We start from the raw sequence: 14,470 nt of genomic DNA on the forward strand, positions 1-14,470 counted from the left end.
GAGCAATGGCCTGTCAGGTACTCTGACGGGACCAACAGCCTAAATATTTCCAAGTGGTATTAGGACCTGAAAATTGAATTAAAGATCAGCCCTGGTCACCAAGGGCTGCAGGGACAATTTTGCCAGTGGCCTATGACTAGGAAGGGAAGCAGCAAGGAGGGAGACAACCTGAGTTGTGGCCTTTTGGCTGTCCAGAGGGCGCAATCATTTTGATTGTTAACAAGCAGCCGCCACTTTGGATATTTAAAGTGACCAAGAGCACAACCATTTTGAATGTTTTAAAGTGGTGGCCATTTTGGATATCCAGAGTGACTGAGGGAGCAGCCATTTTGAATGTTTACAGGTAGAAGCCATTTTGGATTTTAAAGTCACAGCAGCTCTGGTAGCATAGTGCCTAAGGCACTTGACTGCTAACCAGAAAGCTGGCAGTTCAAACCCACCATCCACTCCTCAGAAGGAAGGTTGGGCAGTCTACTTCCGTAGTGATACCGCCTCAGATTACCAAGGAGAGGTCGCTATGAGTCGAGTCCGACTCGACAGCACATAACAACAACAACAACATTCTTATTCAGATTCTGGGGACTTAAAAATAGACTGTCTTTGCCAAGGATGGCAGGGACATAAGGAAGGCTGACGATAGGAAAGGAATGTATAAGTGCTGCCAATGAACGAATAAAGGAGCACAGCACAGAACCCTGCTTACGTAAAGAAAACAAAAATACATAAAGAAAACAAAAATCGTGGACAAGTGACTCCAACATACAATCACCAATTAAATATAAACACGAAAACATCACAATGCCTTGGAGACAACAGAGCATCACAATGCACACAAAGAAGCAAGATAAAGCAGGAGAAACAAGGGACCAGGATACAGACCCAAAACTCATCCCTGAGGAAGTATTACATTTAGGTACCTTCAGTGAATTGAGAGACAGATCAAGGAAAACACTGACAAAGTGGAGGGAAACACAGAGAAAACCCTAGAACAATTTTGAAAGACAGTACAAGAACAAAATGACAAAATAAATGAAAAATTAGAAATAATACAGAATCTACAGATAGAAATCCATAAGATTCATACTAAATTTTTGGAAATAGATAACACATTGAACAGGCAAAGAAGTAGAACTGAATCAAAGGAAGACAGAATTAGATTGAAGGCAAATACGTCAATACTTCTTTGGAAAGGGATCAATCAGAAAAAAGAACAAAACAAAATGAAGAAAGCCTAAGGTTCATGTGGGATACCATCAAAAGGAATAACTTATGTGTAATTGGAATTCTAGAACAGGAAGAGGCCAATTAAACCACAGAAAAAATTGTCAAAGATTTGTTGGAAGAGAATTTTCCTGGCATGATGCAAGATGAGAATATATCCATTCAAGAAGTCCAACAAACCCCAAACAAGATAAACCCCAAAAGAAAATCACCAAGACATATCATCACAAAACTAACCAAAACCAAAGACAGAAAGAATCCTGAAAGCAGCACAGGAAAACAAAAAGTTACCTACAAGGGGCAGCCAATAAGGCTAAGCTCTGATTTCTTGGCAGAAACCGTGCAGGCGAGAAGACAATGAGATGGTATATGTAAAACCCTGAAAGAAAAAAAATTTCCAACCAAGAATTATGTACCCAGCAAAATTGTCCCCAAAATATGATGGTGAAATTAGGACATTTCCAGATAAGCAGAAATTAAGAGAATTTGTTGAAACCAGACCAGCCTTACAAGAGATGCTAAAAGGAGTCCTTTGGACAGAGAAGCAACAAGAACAAACAATAACTGACCATTAACACACATGATGATATAACCCAGAAACCAACCCAGTTATGGAAGTATCTAAAGTAAATAAGCCTACAAGATTGTCAACAGGGAACCAGAGACATCAATTGATGAATGAGGACAACTACAAACCAAAAAGAGGGAAAAAATTGTGTCATTACAGAACTTCTAAATGGTAGGGAAGTCAAGACAACTACAAGATGGAATGGACTGTTCTAAACTTGGGAAGAAAATTATAAATCACAGGGTAACTTCAAAGAAAAATGATACACCTTCACATCAAAATAAAATGGAAGACCACCACAAATATTTAGCAAATACTAAAACAAGAGCAACGAAGTAAGTGATAACATGATTCATAAACAAAACGAGCTTAGGATAGAAAATTATATGGAACAAAGAAATCAACACCACAGGAAAGCACATAACAAAATGACAGCAACAGATACATACTTGTCGATAACTACATATCTGGCAGGGGACTTAACTCTAAGATTTATAGAAAACTCCAACACCTCAACAGTAAAGGGATTAACAATCCAATTGAAAAATGGGCAGAAGACATGAATAGACACCTCGCCAAGGAAGATATTCAGGCGGCTAGCAAATACATGAAAAGATGCTCAAGATCATTGGCCATCAGAGAGATGCAAATCAAAACAACAAATGAGATACCATCTCACCCCAGCACTGATGGCAAGGTTCAATGAGACAGAAAATAAGAAATGCTAATGGAGATATGGAGGGATTGGGACTCTCTTACACTGCTGGTGGGATTGTGAAGTGATACAACCACTTTGGAAAGCAATATGGCAATTCCTTAGAAAGCTGGAATTGGAGATACCATTTGACCCAGCAATCCTGTTACTAGATACATATATCCTAAAGAGGTGAGAGCCAGGACAGGAACAGATATATGCACTCCCATGTTCATCGCAGCACTGTTTGCAGTGGCAAGGGGATGGAGGCAGCCTATGTGCCCATCAACATAGGAGTAGATGACCAAGCTGTGGTGCTGCTTAAATACAACGGATTGCTAATGCAGCACTGAGGAGTGATGTGGAGTCTGCAAAGTGCTGCATGGCATGGATGGACTTGGAGGACATTGTGCTGAATGAAATAAGTCAGTCACAGAAAGACAAATAAAGTATAGGTTGGTTGTTGTGGAGGGTCAAGGAAAGGTTTTTATGTGGAAGGAAACTTTCTTTGTTGGTTGCCAGGGGTGGGAGGGGAGGGGAAGGAATACTACAAAAAAGAAAGGCATCGACCTATGTCACTTTAGTTTTGTGTATTTCACTGTACATAAATTACACTTCAATAGAATGCATTTTTAAAAAAATTTTGTAGCTTTTCAAAGCTTTAAGTTTATAGAACCAATCTAAAGTGAGTTCTGCTTTGCCAAATCACATACTTTGAGAATGTTGTCCATCTAAAGGCATTTTTCATTTCTCAGCTATGATACCTTAATACATGCTTAATGTATCAAAACAGTTGTTGTAATTTGGAAAATTTGGTAGTCATTTATGAAGAGATGTGCAAGAAAATAAGCACATACTGAATGTATATGTGTATGCTGTGTTAGGAAATAAAATTATTTTGCTGGAAAAACAAAGAAGAAAGGGTTGGTGTGAGCTGGGCAAACAACCCAAATGATATGTACTACAGATTCTGCTCTCACTACACACTGTCCTCTGGCAATCTCACCTATGCTTTAGCTTCCCTAAAGAAGACTCCCAAGTCAGTCTAATTCCCCAGTTGCATGTTCATTTCCTCAGATAACACACTCCGAAAACACATTTAAATGCCCACAGCCAGCAAACCTCTTTGCCTTTGTCTATGCTGGCCTGAAATTCTCTTTGACATACTTCTACCCTAAGACCCAGTTCAGATGATGCCTCATCTAGATAATCTTTCCTTTTGTTTCCCCATCTGCCCCATTTTCTTTTCGTGTTGACTGCTATTTATTGACATTGTGTGATTGATATTTGTCTACCCCAGCACTGTGAGTTATTTTGCACAGAGGAGCCCTCAAGTATTTACTCAATGAATAAATATCAAGAGATGATTCTTAGCAAGAAGTGATAATTATTAAATATTGAATTACTGTCTAGTTTATATTTCCATATTCAAAAGTACTTATTTGTTTAGAATTATAGTGCATGTGTCTAGCGCATTTATTAATGAAAAATCTGTAAATTCATTTTTTCCACAGAGAAGACTTCTCAGACTCACTCTTTTTTCTGAGTGAACAAGAAATCCTTAAATTTTCCTATGAATAGTCCAAATAGGACAAATCACAAATTTTCAAGTTCTTTTCTCCAACTGCACAATATACATTTGCAGTAATGTGAAGATTATTTTTGTCACAAATAGAAACCTGATTCCTAATTCAAGGATCACTGCATGTAAGAGACAGGAAAAATGATGGAAATTTGACAATTACGGATGGTGGTTACATGATTGCATAACATAGTTAATATAATTGGTATCACTAAATTGTATACCTGAAAAATGTTGAATTTGCAACATATATACATACATATATATGTAGTTTATTATAAAATATATTTTATTGTAAAATAAATATATATAACATATATTAAAGGGTATACACATTTTACAACAATTAAAAAAAGAGAAAGAGAGGAACTAGAAATTGAGGTCTGGATTTTTATTCTCTTGCCCCCACTTTCTTTTGGGATATTGAATGATAAGGGTAGCCTTTTTCCTGGATTCATTTCCTGTGGCTTCAGGTAGTTATGATTTGTGAACCATTTCATTTTTGTTTCTATGCCAAAGCAGTTAATGGTATTGCTAACATTTTCTTTATCTTTTTTCCATTTATCTTTTATTCAGTGACCAGGAAAAATAGCTCCCAAACATTGAATTCATACCAGTCTTCTGAATTACTTACTTGTTTCCATTCAACTAATATCATTTTTCAGAAATGACCTTCAAGAAACTGTTTGTGGTCTCTAAAAATATATTTTTATAGTGGTATGTGCATTGGAGGAGGATGGATTTAAAAAAAAAAAAGAAAAAACTATGAGTTTTACTTATTTCTTCTTAAATTGTTTTTGCACATTAAATCTTGAGGGTACCTGTTCCAGATTTCAGTTTCACCTCACCATGATCTGAGGCTTTCATTTAGTAGTGGCAACCTATGAAACTAAGTGGAAGCAGTTCATAGAATATGCAACCTATAAGGGAGTTGGAACCAGTAATCCAGGTGAAACAGATTCCCATTGGTTTAAATACCCTTTAATGAGACAAAAGAAGCTCTGGTGGAGTGATTAAAGCATTTGGCCACTAACCAAAAGGTTGGTGGTTCGAACCCACCAGCTGCTGCATAGGAGAAAGATGAGGTAGTCTGCTTCCCTGAAGATTTACAGCCTTGGAAATCTGAGAGGGCCGTTCTTCTCTGTCATACAGGATCACTGTGAGGAGTTTGAATTGACTCGATGGCAATGGGTTTGGTTTTGTTTACTCATGAAAGATCCAGATTGTGTTAGTTTTCAGTATAATTTTGGTTAAGTGAACAGCTGTACTCTCCATTTCCTGAATCTGGCCTTCATCACACTCTGAAGAGCAGGTTTTGATAAAAATCCATTTTCTAAAATATAATTTTGTGTAACTTCAGCCCTTGAAATTAATAAAATGCCCTTCTTGGGATGAGAGAAGTATTTTTGTAAAAGCAGATTGTTGAATGGCGGTATTGGAATAGTAGGAGGATTTTTTGTAACAGGCTTTGGCCTGTATTTAACCAAATTACTGAAGTAGAATTGTTTTCTGATATGAAGAATGGTTAGAATACATCCCATTTTTATTCTTTGTTTCACATATTTTGTCATTGTAACTGATGTTGTTTCTTTGGTTAAAAAATATAATAAAAGATGCAGACAACAAAGATGAACCCTTTTGCACATACAGTACTGCATTGTCAGTGAAGGCAAACATGGGTATATGGGTGGATAGATGGGTGGACAGACTGAACTACTAGGTATGTAAGGGGGAGTATGCCCAAGACCATGTATAGGGTTGGCAGACAGTGGTTCTACAAGTGTATTGGTAGGTTCTATAAGAATTCCCAAGTGTATAGTAGAGCTGACAAGGAACAAGGTTGTAGTCATTTCTTGGTCACAGCCAGCTACCCAGAGAGAGCTAGTAGTTGAACCTGTGGGCTCGGGACCATAGTCATAGGGGACATCAAGCTCAATTGGCATAACATGGTACACAAAACATTGTTCCAACTCCTCCTTTGGCAAGTAGTGGCTGAGATCTTAAAAGCTTGCAAACAGCCATCTAGATGCAACGACGGGTCTCTCCTCGTCCAGAGCAAAGAAGAATGAAGAAAACCAAAGATTCATGGAAACAATTAGTCCTGTGACTGGTACACCATGTGATCCACAGTCTATATGACTGTGAGACCAGAAGAACTAGATGGTGCCCAACTACCACAGTGAACCACTCGGAGGGAGATCTATGTAGGAGATCCTGGATAGAGAGAGAGAACGATATGGTGGAACCACTGAGACTATAGCCCCTAGCTACCCTTCAGGTCTGGAACTGAACCCACATCTGTGGCTTCCAGCCAAACAAAAGACAGGTGTATGAGTTAAGCATGTACCTGAGGTACGTAATCCTTGGAGAGAACAATCATGGGAGAAGGAAGGGCTTTTTATGCACAGGGAGACAGGAGACTGCTCGGGGCAGGAGTGCATGGAGGGATAGACACAGGGAAGAGGTAACTATCGAGAGGAAGTGGGAGGGGAGCTGTTGCATTGGGGTAAATTGTAGTCAATGTCATGAGACAACATGTATGTGAACTGCTGTATGGAAAATGAATTTGTAAACTTTCATCCAAATCACAATTTAAAAAATAACAACATATTTATAAAATAAAGATGGTTATCTTGATATTTACCATCTTTTTCTTCTTGCACACTACTCACTTAGGAGGTAGTTTGGTACAGTGGGAACTCTGCCTTTGGAAAAGCAGTAAGGTTGAAATTCAGCTTCATCAAGCCCTTGCTTGTGACTTTGGGCAAATCACTTTATTTTTCAGCCCTGGACGAGTCACTTTACTTTTTTCTTAATGAAAGTAAAATACATAAGAATAATTTAAATGTTTAATTTTTTTTAATTTAAAATATTTATTTTGAAGATACGTCTGGATTGCTTTTCATTCTCCTAAAAGTCTTTGTACCTATATTTATATTTTTAAAATGTATGTGGATCTTCCCTGGTTAAAAAGGTAACATGTATGAATCTGTTACATTTTCCTACAAAATGACGTTTCTCCATCACTTATGAATTGAACATGGTCTATAACTATTCAGTTTATTTCTTTACCACTCATCTGTTCTTCACTCATTATGATTTTTATCCTAACAGCTTCACTGAAACTGTTCTCAACAGTGACCTTTGAGCCTTTTCTTATTACTCACACTTTTTGAGTTGTTTTACATTTGACAGTGCTGTCTTCTCTGTAAAATCTTCTTGTCCCTTATCTTTCTGGTAATCACGGATTTATATTCCTCTTTCTTCTTTGACCATGTCATATCTCACGTTCTTTCCCTAATTTCCCTTGTCTGTGTCTACGTTTTGTCCTCTTGCTGCTTACAAAACATCCCTTTCCTGCTTGAAGTTCTAATCTGTTGCCATAGCTTCAGCTCTTCCATGTGTTGATGACTCTCAAATCCTTAATTCTGGCCTAACTATTGTCCTCTAAATAAATGCCTTTAGAATATTTCTGCTTGACTCACCTAGTATTCCCATGAACTACAGGCACTGATTTTGCCCATCTCTCAGCTTTTGCTTTCCTCTTTTGTTTGTGATACCATATTTCTGACAGCAACCTAAATTTAGAACCTCAAATTCATCTTTTGACTCTTTCTTATCCCTTTCTTCTCTCATCCTGCCCATATAGCCCAGTCAGTCAGCAAGCCTTCTTTAGGTTCCCTAAGCTTTCTTTTCACCTCCATTCACCCATTCTTTACCATTCCTGTATACCTAAATGCTCATACTGACCATCATTCCTCTCTGTTGTACCTTGGAGATCATTGTATTTCTAAAACACTGCTTTGTTCCAGACATATCTCTATTCAGAAATCTCAGTAGTGTTTAATCAGGAGGATAAAATATATTACAATCTATTATATATTAAGGAGCTCTGGTGGCATGGCATAGTGCCTAAAGCATTTGAATGCTAACCAGAAGGTTAGAAGTTCAAACCCACCATCCACTCTGCGGAAGAAGACTGTGCAGTCTACTTCCTCAGGAACCCAAAGGGGGGTCGCTATGGGTTGGAAGCGACTCAATGGCAGTGAGTTTGGTTTCATTTGGTTATTCTACATTAGTTTTCTAGTCTCCCCTACCCCTGCATAAGATTTCTCTACATAACTCTAATATCTTTTGCAGTTCCTGCAAACACATCTTGCATTTGTTTTTCCCATTGCTAGTATTGTTTCTCTTTCCTGAAGTGCCCTGCTATCTTGTTTTCAGTCTTTTTTATTGTGAAATATAACACTTGGAGAAACTATATAAGATACAAATGTACAGCTTAATGAACTGTTATAAAGAAAGCACCACTCGGATCAAGAAATAGAACATTGCCAGGACTTGAGAGTCATATGTCCTTCCCACCCCTCTACCCTCACACTCTCCACACTATATGCCTCTTTTCTCTCTCTCCCTCCCTCTCTCTCTCTCTCTCTCTCTCAACTTAATATAAATTTTCTTTGTGGCTTTTTTCATCCAACATTATTTGTGCAAGTCATCTGTGTTGTTACAGTAGTTCATACATATGTTTTTATTGTTTTATACAGTATTCTGTTGCATGCATATAAACTATAGTAATGTTGATGGACATTTGGGTTATTTTTTTCTTTAATACAGTTGATTTTATTTTTGCTCTTGTTGGGAATATACAGAACATAGACCAATTCAACAATTTCTACATGTACAATTCAGTGACATTGATTACATTCTTTGAGTTGTACAACCGTTCTCACTTTCCTTTTTTGAGTTATTCCTCCCCTATTAATATAAACTCACTGCCCCCTAAGTTTCCTATCTAATATTTCGAGTTACTATTGTCAGTTTGATCCCATATAGATGGATCTTAAATGAGCACAATGTTTAAGGCAGGTATTGTTGACTAGTTAAGCTAAACTGTTGTTTGGTTTTAGGAAAACTTGAGGGGATATTTTTGGTGTAAGGTTTAAAGATTATCTGAAGGCAGTGGTTTCAGGAGTTCATCCAGCCTCATTGGGTCCAGAAAGTCTGGAGTCCATGAAAGTTTGAAATTCTGTTCAGCATTTTCCCCTTGGATCAGGATTCTTCTGTAGCCTCTTAGATCAAAATGTTCAGTAATGGTAGCTGGGCACTGTCTAGTAATTCTAGTCTCATGACAAAGGAGGCAGTTATTCATAGAGGCAATTAGCCTTGCCTTCTTCTTATTCCTGATTCTCCTCCTTCTTCTGTTGCTCAGGGAAACTACAGACCTATTGTGTTCTGAATGGCTGCTTGTAAGCTTTTCAGACCCCAGGCACTTAAAAAAAAAAAAAAAAAACCTAGGAGACAACCATGTTTATCACAGCACTATTCACAATAGCAAAAAAATGGAAACAGCCTAAGTGCCTATCAACTGAAGAATAGATAAACAAACTGTGGTACTACATACACACAGTGGAATACTTTGCAACCCTAAAGAATAATGTATAATCTGATGTTGTTGTTGTTATGTGCCGTCGAGTTGGACTCGACTCATTAGCTACCCTTCCTTGGGTTGCCAAGGCAGTATCACTACAGGAGTAGATTGCTCAACCTTCCTTCCAAGGAGTGGCTGATGGATTTGAACCACCAGCCTTCTGGTTATCAGTCAAGTGCCTTAGGCACTATGCTACTAGAGCTCCCTGATACTACGCAAAAGCATTGTTCCACATCCTACTTCGGTGAGTAGCAACCAGGATCTTAAAAGCTTTCAAGTGGCCATCTAGATGCAATGACGCATCTCTCCTTGTCCAGAGCAAAGAAGAGTGAAGAAAACCAAAGATATGTGTAAACAATTAGTCCAGGTGACTGGTATACCATATGATCCTCAGCCTATACGACTATGAGACCAGAAGAACTAGATGGTGCCTGCTACCATTGTCAACCACTTGGAGGAGAATCTGTGTAGGAGATCCTGGATAGAGTGGGAGAACATTGTGGAACAAAACTCAGTGTCATTTATTAAAATAAAGAGATAGAGACCAGGTTTGCTGGTCTGATAGAGCCTGATGGAACCACTAGAGACTGTGGCTCCTAGCTGCTGTTCAAGTCTGGATTTGAACCCGCTCCTGTGGCTTTCAGCCAAACAAAAGACAGGTATATGAGGTGAACATTTACATTAGGTAGATACACTCCTTGAAGAGAACAATCATGGAATAATAGACGGGCTCTGTACGTACACAGAGACAGCTCAGGAGGCAGGAGTGCATGGAGGGAAAGACACAAGGAAGAGGTAACTATGGGGAGGAAGTGGGAGGGGAGCTGTTGCATTGTGGGAAATTGTAGTCAATGTCATGAGACAGTGTGTGTGAGCTGCTGTATGGAAAGTGAATTTGCTCTGTAAACTTTCACCCAAATCACAATAAAAATGAAAAAAAAAAAGTGGAATCTGCAAAACACCACATAACATGGATGAACTTGGAGAATATAATGCTGAATGAAATAAGTGAGTCACAAAAGGACAAATACTATATTAGTCCATTGTTGTAAAAGTCAAGGAAAAGTTTATAGATAGGAGGAAACTTTGTTGGTTATCAGGAAGGGGAGGGAAAGTTTATAGATAGGAAAAAAAAATTACTAGTGGTTATCAGGGGTAGGAGGGAGCGAAAAGGGGAAGCTTTTGTTTGGGGAGCATTTAATTTATGCTAATCATGGTAGAATATTTTGGAAAAGGATAGCAGTAATGGTGGCACAACATGTAAAATGTCATCAGTGTCCCTGAGCTTTAAATGTAGAAGCTGTTATGTTGGTGAATGTCTTGTATATGTTTTCATCACCATAAAAGTAAAAAAAAAAAACAAACAAACTAGGAATTAGACGAAACATGTCACTGTACCAATTTATTGTTACATCCCGTGAAACTGTGACCCTAAACCTACAAATGAAGGAACAAAATCCCATGAGGTGTTTAGTTGTACTTACTCTCAGCAGCTACTCTTTTGTTGTTGTAAGTATATCTATCACACAACTTCTGCCAATTCAACTTTTTACAGATGTACAACTTATTGACAGCAATTACATTAATCATCTATGCAAACCCTACCCTTAATCAATGCATTGTTTCCTGCTGGGGGCCTTCTTGGGCAAGTGTTATAACTCTTCACTACCACCACAGCTATTTCATACAACTCTCCTGGTTCCTGCTGTCTCCTGTTGCTATCACTCTGGGTACTAGCTGTCTAATGTTACAGCTCCCTCTCTGTGTATCCTGAGTCTAGGAGATTCTCAGCACAGGGAACCCAGGTCCAAAGGATGTGTTCTACTCCTGGCTCTTCCTTGGTGGTAGTCAAGTCCCCTCATCCACCTCTGGGATGGCTCATTTTAAATATTACAGGATAGCAAAATTGACCAGTCCCCTTGTTAGGGTTCCATACATCTTATTTGCATGGTCCCCCTTGACAAGGGTACCATGCCCCTTATTTGCATTATTAGCAAGCTATCCAATCTCTTTGGTGGTTCACAAGCACCTCATTTGCATAACCCCACCCAGTCATTTGGTGGAACTTATAAAGACTATGGCTAGAAGGGCCATATTAAATAATTCACTGCATTACAACTCTCAATTCTAATCCATTGGTTTATGTGTCTGTTGTTATACCACTACCAGTCTGTTTTGATTACTATACTTTTATACTAATAATGTGCATTATGTGGTTTTTAACAAACTGCATAATCCCTGTATGTTTGTTTCCTCTGAGCACTGTGAGCACTAAATGTGTATGGATATATTATATGTGAAAATTATAATATATAGCTGTATAATATGTTTTAAAATCAGGATGTGTGAGTTCTCTTACTTTTTTTTGTTCTTCTCTTCAATATTGCTTTAGCTATTCTGGGCCTCTTGTCATTCCATATATAGTTGAGGATTGTTTTTTCTATTTCATTTGGGTTATTCTCAATTTGAGGTTTTTACAGCACCCCGATATGTCTCCTGATACACATATACATGCATTTCTGTTGTATATACCTGGGAATGGCTCATAAGATAGGTATATCATCAACTTTAATAGATAACAACATAATGTTTTCCATAGTAGTTGTACCATCCATGAAACATCTTGTAAGCAGTGTAGTAAAGTTAGTTATTCCACATCATTGTCATCACTCAAAGTCTTTAAATTTTAGCTATTCTAATAAATGTGTAATAGTATTTCATTGTAGTTTAATTTGCATGCCTTTGATTAGTAGGTTTGAACATCTTTTTTTGTAAGTTTACTGATTATTTGGATACCCTCCTTTGTGAAATGCCTGTTCAAGACTCTTGTCCATTTTTCTACTGGCTTGCCTTTTTGAAAAATTATTTTATTTTGTTGTTGTTGAGAACATACATAGCAAAACATACACCAGTTCAGCTGTTTCTACATATACAATTCAGTGATACTTATTACCTTCTTCAAATTGTGCAACCATTTTCACCCTCCATTTCTGAGTTGTTCCTTCCCCATTAACATAAACTCACCATCTCCTAATGTTTTTACCTAATGTTGTTACCTTTTTCATATTGATATATTGGAGTTTTATATATTTTGGATATGGCTTCTTGGTAGGTTTTAGGTATTGCATATATCTTCTCACACACCATGGCTTGCTATACTTATAGAAAAGGAGGTAAGAGAAATAATTAATATACTGGGTGGCAAGCCAGGATCCTCAAAGATTTTGATAGACTAGAATGACATATAGAATTTATTATAGAAAGATAAAATTGATCAAGGACAAATGTAAAATTCTACCATTAGGTTCATTAGTCAGTTTGTCAAGAAGAAAAGACATGGATTATTAATTATTTATTAATTAATTAATAATTGTGGCAAGTCACTCCAACATACAATCACCAATTAAATATAGACACAAAAACATCATGATGCTTGGAAACAACAGAGCATCACAGACCACACAAAGAAGCAAGATAAAGCAGGAGACACAAGGGACCAGGATACAGACCCAAAACACATCCCTGAGGAAGACACAACACTGAAATTCCCTGATAAGGAATTCAGAAGAATTATATTCAGGTATCTTCAACAAATTAAGAGACAGATCAAGGAAAACACAGAGAAAACCCTAGAACAATTTCAAACAACAATATAAGAACAAAATGACAACATAAATGAAAACTTAGAAATGATACAAAATCTACCCACAGAAATTCAGAAGACTAATACTAAATTTTCAGAAATAGATAAGACATTAAAAGGGCAAAGGAGCAGAATTGAATCGATGGAAGACAGAATTAGTGAGATTGAAGGCAAATACCTGAATACTTCTTTGGAAAGGGATAAACCAGAAAAAAGATCAAAACAAAATGAAGAAAGCTTAAGTTTCATGTGGGATACGATCAAAAGGAATAACCTACCTGTCATCAAAATTCCAGAACAGGAAGAGACAAATAAAACCACAGAGAAAATTGTCAAAGACTTGTTGGAAGAGAATTTTCCTGGTATGATGAAAGATAAGAATATAGCCATTCAGGAATTCCAACGAACCCCAAACAGGATAGATCCTGTTCTGGTTACCTAATGCCACTCTGACAAGAATATACCACAAATGGGATGGCTTAAACAAACAGGAATTTATTCTTACAATTTGGAGGCTTTAAGTCCAAGTTCAAAGTATGAAGCTCTAGGAGCTAGGTGAAAGCCCCTCAGCCTTGGGCTTCAGCTCTGCCTCCAGCTCCCAGCCCACTGAAGCTAGAGGCTTTTCTTTGCTCAGACAGCTGCTGGCTGCTGAGGCTGAGGAGCCCACGGTTGACAAATAAAATGGCACAGTCCTGATGTTACCAAACCACACGGCAGGCCATTAATTTAAGTCCATTGAAAGTCCCAAGGTCGGCAGAGCATGGGAGGCCACTGAATGGCAACACGACTACATGCAGGGTCCAAGTGTGCCATAAGCAAGAGACCATTCCCAAAGCTGTTTCTTATATATGAGAAGCAACCACATACCCAAAGGCAGCTACTCAGCTGCTCGCAGTAGATTCCAACATTGAGTTGATTACCAGTCTCATCATGGGGAATATTACATCCAGCTGCCAACCACTCAACAAGGCCCAGCCAAGTTGACACACAAACATAACCACCACAGACCCCAAAAGAAAATCACCCAGACATACCATCATCAAACAACTTACCAAAACCAAAGACAAAGAACGAATCATGAGAGCACACAGGAAAAACAAAAAGTTACCTACAAGGGGCAGCCAATAAGACTAAGCTCGGATTTCTTGACAGAAACCATGCAGGCAAGAAGACAATGGGATGGTATGTATAAAACACTGAAAGAGAAAATTTTCCAACCAGGAATTATGTACCCAGCAAAATTGTCCTCAAATATGATGGTGAAATTAGGACATTTCCAGATAAGGAGAAATTAAGGGAATTTGTTAAAACCAGACCAACCTTACAAGAGA

The 14,470-nt window shown here is 37.9% G+C and overlaps 1 protein-coding gene across 1 annotated transcript in view; it reads left to right on the top strand.

Moving 5' to 3' along the window:
• NR6A1 (nuclear receptor subfamily 6 group A member 1) overlaps positions 1 to 14,470 on the top strand; it is a 358,349-nt gene that overhangs the window by 298,988 nt on the left and 44,891 nt on the right. The window lies entirely within an intron of this gene.

Source organism: Orycteropus afer, unplaced genomic scaffold, assembly GCF_000298275.1.
Source record: "Orycteropus afer afer isolate SDZICR_OR568_19922 unplaced genomic scaffold, OryAfe1.0 scaffold00611, whole genome shotgun sequence".
NCBI lineage: Eukaryota > Metazoa > Chordata > Mammalia > Tubulidentata > Orycteropodidae > Orycteropus > Orycteropus afer.